This window comes from Adiantum capillus-veneris, chromosome 15, assembly GCF_014529385.1.
Source record: "Adiantum capillus-veneris isolate H3 chromosome 15, ASM1452938v2, whole genome shotgun sequence".
In the NCBI taxonomy this organism is placed as follows: Eukaryota; Viridiplantae; Streptophyta; class Polypodiopsida; order Polypodiales; family Pteridaceae; genus Adiantum; species Adiantum capillus-veneris.
Genome location: NC_140945.1, coordinates 53,125,349 through 53,133,409, shown reverse-complemented (window position 1 = coordinate 53,133,409; position 8,061 = coordinate 53,125,349).

The following is an 8,061-nucleotide window of genomic DNA, read 5'->3' as shown; positions in this document are numbered from 1 at the left end:
GTTGTGCCTTTTTGGCAAGTTGTCAGCTGATTCTTCATCGGATTTATAAGCTCTCTTTTCCGACCTTATACCTGTTGGAGAGGGTTGTGCTGCCAATATCTAGGTGTTTTGGTTAGGAGTAGGTGGTAGATTGTTGGCCATGCCAATGGCATGGTATGCTATCCTCTTCAAGACCTTTGGCACACCCAAGTAAGTGATTTTTCCTTCTTTCTTGGTGCCCTTCAAGGTGGTCAGGACGTACTGCGCATAGTCCACTGGTTGTCTGGTTGTCGACTTGAGAACTTGAGTGAATGTGGTGGCCACGACGTCATTTGGCGTAGTGTACCTTGGTGGCCTTTGTGCCAGAAAATGGAAGTGCTGGTGGTACAAGTGGGCTGGCTCTTCCACTTGTTTGTGAATTAAATCGGTGAAGGTAGCCGCGGCTGTCTCTTTGGTAAAGGTTCCGGTTGTTTTCTTGTCCCTTGCTCGCATGGTCATTCCTTCTGTGGGCAGTCTAAGTGCCTCTGCCACTATATCTTTAGTTATCACTACTTCAACCTTGTTCCCTTGGGAGTCAGTGATCTGTGAAGTTCCATCTTCTTTAATGGTGGATAAAAGCTTGTAAGCTTTCTGGAAATCCACTTTGCAAGGCTCCTGTTCTTAGAAATCCTTGAATCCTAGCCTGCGGTTAGCCTCTTTTGTCTTTGGCTTTGCGGCTACATCATAGACTTCCTTCGGTAAGAGTTGCAACTCCACTTGATGTCCCTCTTCACTTTTGAACCTGCCAGTGAAGACTGTAGTGTGATACTCTTCTAGCTGTTCTCTAGAGAGGTATGATGCCTTGGCTGCTTTGACTGACTTGGGGTCTAGTTGATAAGCGGGCAATCCCTGCAATTTCTCCTTTTGGTTGAGCTTCTTCTTGGCCCTCTCTGCTGCTTGCATGGCTCCTGTTCAGTGAATAGCGTGCAAAGTTAGCAGATTTGTCGGAATTTTCTTTGAAATGTCCTTTAGGCTGATATGCTGACAATCTTGGTCCACTTTTCTTCAAATCAATTTTTGAACAAGCAAAGATGCATAAAAACATGCAAGGAACAGAATTGTGAAGTAAAAACAAATTTTTGCAACCAAAGTAAATAATCGCGATTATTCACAGCTGAGGAAATATTTGAAGTATATACCAAATACATGCTCTAAGTGAAGTATGGGCTCATTTGGATGCATAGGGTGAAAATGGTACCAGATTTTGGCTTTATGTCTCTGAAACAGTAGATATAAAGGAAATTTGAGATTTTGAGCTCCACATCGGTTCAAATTTGGTTAGTGGGCTCAACACATCATGTACTTTGGATGTATGATGGCAAAATATCAAAACTCTCCAATTTTGACCAGAAAGTAAATAATCGTGATTATTCACTTTTCTTTCAAAATTGACAATTTTTGGTACAAACCGGTTCTAGGCATTGTATAGACCTTGGGTATGAGATATAAGGTGATTTGGATCAAGAAATGTGGTCCATATCCCAAAATTTGGCTTGCAAAGACTTCTTTTAGTTTTTTGACAATTTTCCGAGTAATGGGTGCTCATTTTGGCTCATACTTGATTTTTGGCATGTAATAGGTGTGTACATATAATAGGTGAGGTGAGGTGACAATTTCCAAGCAAAACTGATGCAAAAGTAAGTAATCACGATTATTTACAACAATGACAAATTCTTTGCAAATCTCACAAATTTTGACCTAGACATATTCCATACACCTAATGCAAGTTCTAAATTGAATTTGGTCAAGATTGGTCATGCCGGCATCACTTTGTGCTTTGTCGACTCTGAAATCACCGTTTTTTGTGACTACACTGTCTGTTGGGTTGGTCGGTTAACTTTGAGGTTTTAGACTTGTCCGCAACATAGTCGTGAAGCAACCTGTCCAATTCTCGCTCACTTGGAGTCAGTTTGACCCTGTATGTCGAATGTGACGCTTTGTAACCTTCGAGCTATTTTTAGCTTTTTGAGGACTTTTCTTGATGGATTGCACGAAACCAATCATATACATTGTATATGGACCTCATAAGCAAGCCATATGTGGAGTCAGATCGGAATTCTGCCATTTTCCAAAAACCTAGCTTTTCTAATGTGGACTCCCTCCACCCCTGCCAAATGGTCAACTGATGATATAGGAAGGTTCTATTATGTTAGGACATGCTATGGTTCAAATCCCATCTGATTTAGTCGAGCTGGCAGGCCGCTACGGTCAGTTTTAGGTCGTAGGTCTTCGTGCACTGCTCGGTTTCTAGGGTTTTTTCTAGGGCTTTAGACTAGCTAGCGGCCATACAAAATGGATCATTGACGAGTAAAGAACTTACCCCTCATGTCTCGTGTGAGACGGCGCTGAAAATGGTCAACTGTGGGCTCCAGATTAGTCACGCGAAAGAGGTCGAAATCTCTCTCTGCAAAGGCTCCAAGTGGAAATGAGGTGGTTTTAGCCTACCTTGGATATCTATACCCGGACTTCCCGAACCAAATTTCCCCAGATTCCCCCGTTAGCCCTACTAGGCCGTGAAATCTATGTTAGACTCAAAAATTGCCCTGATCGGATTCCTGTAGCTCATTCTACAGGAATTTTGCAAAAGTAGGTCTGGCTGCCTAATTTAGGCTTCCCGTTTCCATCTTCTGATTTCATTGAAAATTTTTATGCTTGTCCGTCTCATCTTTTTTATCACCATCGTGTCTTCCGTTTTCCCATCTGAGCTTCCCGGCTATTTATTATTAGTTTTTGACCTGTTTATTTAAAAAAATCAAAGAAAATAGCAAAATGCTCTAAAAAAGTAAAGTAAAAATTCAATAATTAAGAAAATCCATTGAAAAAACAGCTTTATTATTTTGTTGGATTTTTCTATTTTTAAGCCTCCTTATAAATAAAAATGATGAAAAATATCCAAAAAAGGACTATTTTTTATGATTTTCTAATAGTATATACACTATTTACACTCACCGGAAAGATATTATCAGTGAATTTTTCCTTGATGATGAATTATAAGAGCATTATTAGGTAATTTTGCAAAAATTCACACGTTAATATCAAACTTTTTCCTCCCTCTTCAAATATTTCCCTTAATTACTTAGTACTTAGTGTCCTTCCACCCCTCCTAGATAGCATACTCCGAGACGACTGTGTGCATGGGTTGAACAATTGTGTCTATGCATAGCCGTGGTTGGCTCTACCATGTTATGAAGATCAATGCAATTCAAACAAATATGTTGTGCAAGAGCTGGGTCTTGAGTAATTAACTCAAGGGTTTTCGATGTCGAGGTTTGCTGCTGAAGTTTTCCAAAGAGCAAATCTTGTAGCTTGTGTGCTCTCTGTTTAATTGTACCATCCGGATGCTTTAGTACACTGATTGCTTGAGCTGTTGGTAGTACTTTTGACTGTTGTTGATAATTTTTTCGCCATTGGTAGCTTGGTCGGCTTGGTGTTGTATGGGTTGTTGGAGTCTTTTGAGACTTTACTCACCATTGCTTGATTGGTTTTACGGTTTGTGGGAAAGATAAGTACTCGTTTTTTTCCCAAATCATTTCCATGTTAGGTTCCTTACTCGGAGATGCCTGTCTCTGTGTTTTAACCCTTGGAACCTTCTTTTGTTTTGTTGGGGTGAAGTCTTAGGTACCCAGATCTGAATCGGTTTATCCTTAATCTGTGCTTTTGGTACCCAAATTTTCTTGACTCCTTGCATGCTACTTGTAGAATTTGATTGTCGAGGGGATGGAGAAGATTGACCACTTCGTGGTTTGGTCTGCTAATTGCTTCTTTTCCATTCCTCCTTGCTTGGTGCAATTGGAACAATGAGTTGCCCTCCTTTAGGTGATAGCTTAAGCTGATTTGTATCCCAATCTGATACTGCTTTGGATGTTCACATCCAAGAAATTCCAAGACTCATCATCTCATTCATGTGTTCATCTGGTAAGTATACAAATTGATGAAAACATGAACATCCAAGTACTATCACGTTCAAGTTGACTACTCCCAATGTTGGAGTTGGGTTCTTGTTGTATCCTTTGATTGTCGCTTTCCTGCTATCAATGCTTGACTTGTTGCCTTTTTGTACGTGGAATAACTTATTGCATTTACTCTAGCTCGTGTGTCAACCAAAACATTGGTGCTATGATTGTTGAGTTGTACCTTGATGCGCAGGTCCATTCCATCTAACCAATCATCATCTGTTGAAACTGCATCTTTAGGTAATTCCCATTGTCAGTCATCTATTTCCAAGGTGTTGATGGGAATCGATATCTGTTGATTCTTGAGAGCAGCTTTCCGCTTAAGTACTTGAAGCCGGCCTTCCTCTTGGGCTTCATCAATAACGTGATGTTGTTTACTCTTCCTTTGCTTGGCTGCATGCATTCTTTTTAGCAATTCATTGGTTAGTGGCAAATTGTATTTCTTTAAACGACATCCACTAATCCAATTAGCCATTGGTTCACCATCTAGGGTGGACAATTTTACTGCTCCATTTGGAGATACATCTTCAATGACAAACAGTCCGTTTCTCTTTTTCTTAAACTTGGGAATGTGTTGCTTAACTCTAGTTCTGTAATTGGACACTTAAGTGTCTTGAGACACTAAAGTGTCGTGTTTTTCTACCAAGTATTGGCAATTTATTTGTCAAGCTAGAAAGAAGTTTTTTAGACCTTTCTTCTACCATAGATTGGTTATGAGGGAAAGAAAACATTGGATTTTTCTCCATATCAAAATACAATCTGTATGGAGAGAATTCTGAGAAGTTCTAAGACATAAATTTTAGTAAAATTTCAAGATGTTTTGCCAAAAAAATCATAATGGTATTATATATTTTTGTAGAGATGTCCTTTTTTATGTTTATAAAAGCCAAGTGTTAACACTTAGTGTTACATAACAATGGAATACACTTTAAAGATAAGTTTTCAAGTCATATGCAAGCTATAGACATAATTTCATACTTGAGCATGTGCTGAATAAGAGCATAATTTTGGTCTTCCAAAGGTCCCCTTATGAAATTGGTACTATTCTACTGCAATTTGAAAACTACAAATGACTTTATACGTTTCAAGAAAATACGTATTTTTTGGGCTCCCTAACTCAATTAGATCTCATTGCTTGAACTCTATCTTGAATTATTTATCGTGCAAAAACTCTTGAAAATCTTGAGTTCTCCATAATAACATTGAAACCAAGGTTTTAGACACCCCAATAGTGTATGTACCACGTACTTTGATACAATTAGTTTATCTACATAGAAAGTTTGATATTATTTGAGGTTTTGAATGCTTATGTCTCAAGAATGAAAATATGAAAGTTTTCTCTTATGCAGTGAATATTTAAAATGATCCAATAATTGTTGCATATCAAAGCCCTTCCACTTGCCACCTTGAGTGCTCAATGGAAAGGGCAACCAATGTATCACTTTCTAAAACTCACAAATACATCAAAAACATATTTTTCTTTGCATATAATGATATGCTTGAAATGACTGTATCAAACACATGGAACTTTCCATTATTTTATATACTCCAAAGTCAATTTTTTCCACATCTAACGTTCAATCATCTATAGCAAAATTGTGGAAGAGTCACCTAATATTTTCTACAAGGTCTCTTTATTTTTTCTTGAGCTTATAAAGATGATTTCTTCAAAGCGTCAATCGCAGTCTTACGAAGGTCAACTTGATGAGTATAGTTCTTGATCATGAGAGATTAAAAAATGCAAGCTTATATTTTTTAAAAGACCCTCTAGCTAACATATTTAAGCATATCAAGAGGGTTTTCTTAAATAAACCGTCTAATGCAAGTAGCATTTAATTTAAATTTGTTAAAAAAGGACACTTAAAGTGTCCTATTTTGGTATCAAACTAGTGTTAAGAAAATGTTACGAGACTGGGCACCCTCCTGTTGTAGTGGTTAGCTGCAATTGGGATAGCTGGCATAATGGTTAATTATGTGCTGTCTATTTATTTTCTAATTGAGTTTATGATGTGTAGAGTGGAATGCGGGGAGTTGATGAAGAGGCGCCGGCAATTACTCTTGGCCATTTTATAATTGCACAGTATTTTAGAATCTCATTTCAATAAGCCACTATGGCTTTGTAAATATTTGTAGTGGGAACTTCCCTTATGGGTCATGCAAGAACTAATGAGCTTCACTCATTTACAAAAGTGAAGTGGTTGTAAAAAGAGGGGCCTCAATTTTTGGCACCTTAAACTCAAAAGTAATATATTAAATACCAACTCCACAAGAGAGGTTCCGTGGAGTTTGGGGCTAGATTTAGGCCTTTCTCTTGCAGATTCTCCTCTCTACTCTCTTATGCTATGGTTATTTTGTTGTGTACTCTCTAATGTAGTTTCCATCCCTTACACATCTCTTACACTCTCTTACAAGCATGTCTATGTCAATTCTATGTTCACTGTGTGTGTGTGTGTGCCATAGTCTAGGTGTGTGTGTGTGCGCTTGGAAATTGGGAAAAGAGGTGGAAAGGTTGATGGTGATGTTTGGGAGCATGTGTTGAATAGCTTAAGCGGTCGATCTCCTCCTCTTCTCCCAACAATGGCATCAGAGCGAAGATTGTGAAGGTGAAATAGCGAGAGTTGAAGAAGCAAGAGATTTTGGATTGGGCATCGAATTTCTGAAAGCATGGCTCATCAACCGTTGAAACATGGTTGGAGCATTAGTTAACCTAAACGACATAACCCGATAGGAAAATATATCCCATTCTGTTGCAAAAGCAGTTTTATGCTGATCTTTTGGATCAACCAAAATTTGATTCTATCTTGAAAAGCCGTCTAAGAAGCTGTAAGCTTCTTTGCTTGCAATTCGTTCTAAAACATGCTCAGTTACTGGAAGAGGAAAGTTGTCTCTAATGGTAGCTGCATTCACCTTTTTGAGATTAACACACACTCGTAATTTTTCATTCTTCTGGGGTACTACCACAATTGGAGACACCCAATCTGTGTGTTCAATTTCATAAATGAATTCGACTTCCTTTAGTTTTTCAATATCTTCTTTTATCTTCCTGGCAAATGTTTCGTTATACGTGTATGGTCTCTGTCTACTTGGTTCGCATCATCTCTCATGGGTATGGTATGGTGATAGATTTCTGGATCAACACCCTTGAGATCCTTATAAGACCAAGAGAAGATATCTCGGTATTCCTTTAACAAGCTCAGCAAAAGCTTTTCTTATTCTTCTGTTAGATCATTTGCAATGTAAGCAGGTCTAAGCTCTTCTCATGGTTCAGCTAAGTCTATTCTTTTAGCGTTTTAAGGTCCTTCGTAAGACTCGCCCTGTTTTCGTAGTTCCCTAACAGGTTGTTCGACTATAATTTTTCAATCTTGGAGAGTATACTTTGTGTAATGAGATAGAACATGCATTACATCCTTACCATCCTCTTCCGTGGTTTCCATTTCGGTTGTGTATATCTCCTTTAAAGCTTTTTTCAACTCTTGATATTTCTTTTTCCGCTCGACTCGTGTCATGAGTGGTTTCTTATCCTGTGGGTTTGCTTGAGTACCCTTCCTTGTCTTTCTCGATGTTTGAGACATTTTTGAGTTTTTGTTTGAATGATATCTGCCAGTTATTTTGTCCTTGACACAATCATTAGCATCTATCTGCATCAGGAATTGTGTTTTACTGGAGACTGATGGCATAGGTTGTGTTTTCACAATTCTAGTGTCTCGGTTTGGAAAGTCAAAAAAATTTTCCTCCCCTCCTTTTAAGAGTAGCTTAGCTCTCATATGCTCTTTTTCTGACCCCGAACCTTCTGAGGTAGCTGAGTGTTCATCTAACTCATCAGTTGCATCATAATAGAGGTCTGAAAAGACTTGCTGAGCTTTCGTTAAGTCTTTGGGTTCCTCGTCTTCTTCTTCAATGTTGATGATTGAAATCATTTGGATGGGAATTATGTCATAGGCATCCTCATTGAAAATTGAGTAGGCATAGACATATTCACACATACATCCATTGTCGCTAAAATTTGAGTCCACTTGAATGGCTCAAACAAATGCTCTAGAAAGGGTTCAGGTACATAGGCTTCGTCTGTGCAGTCCCTTTGTAGGATACA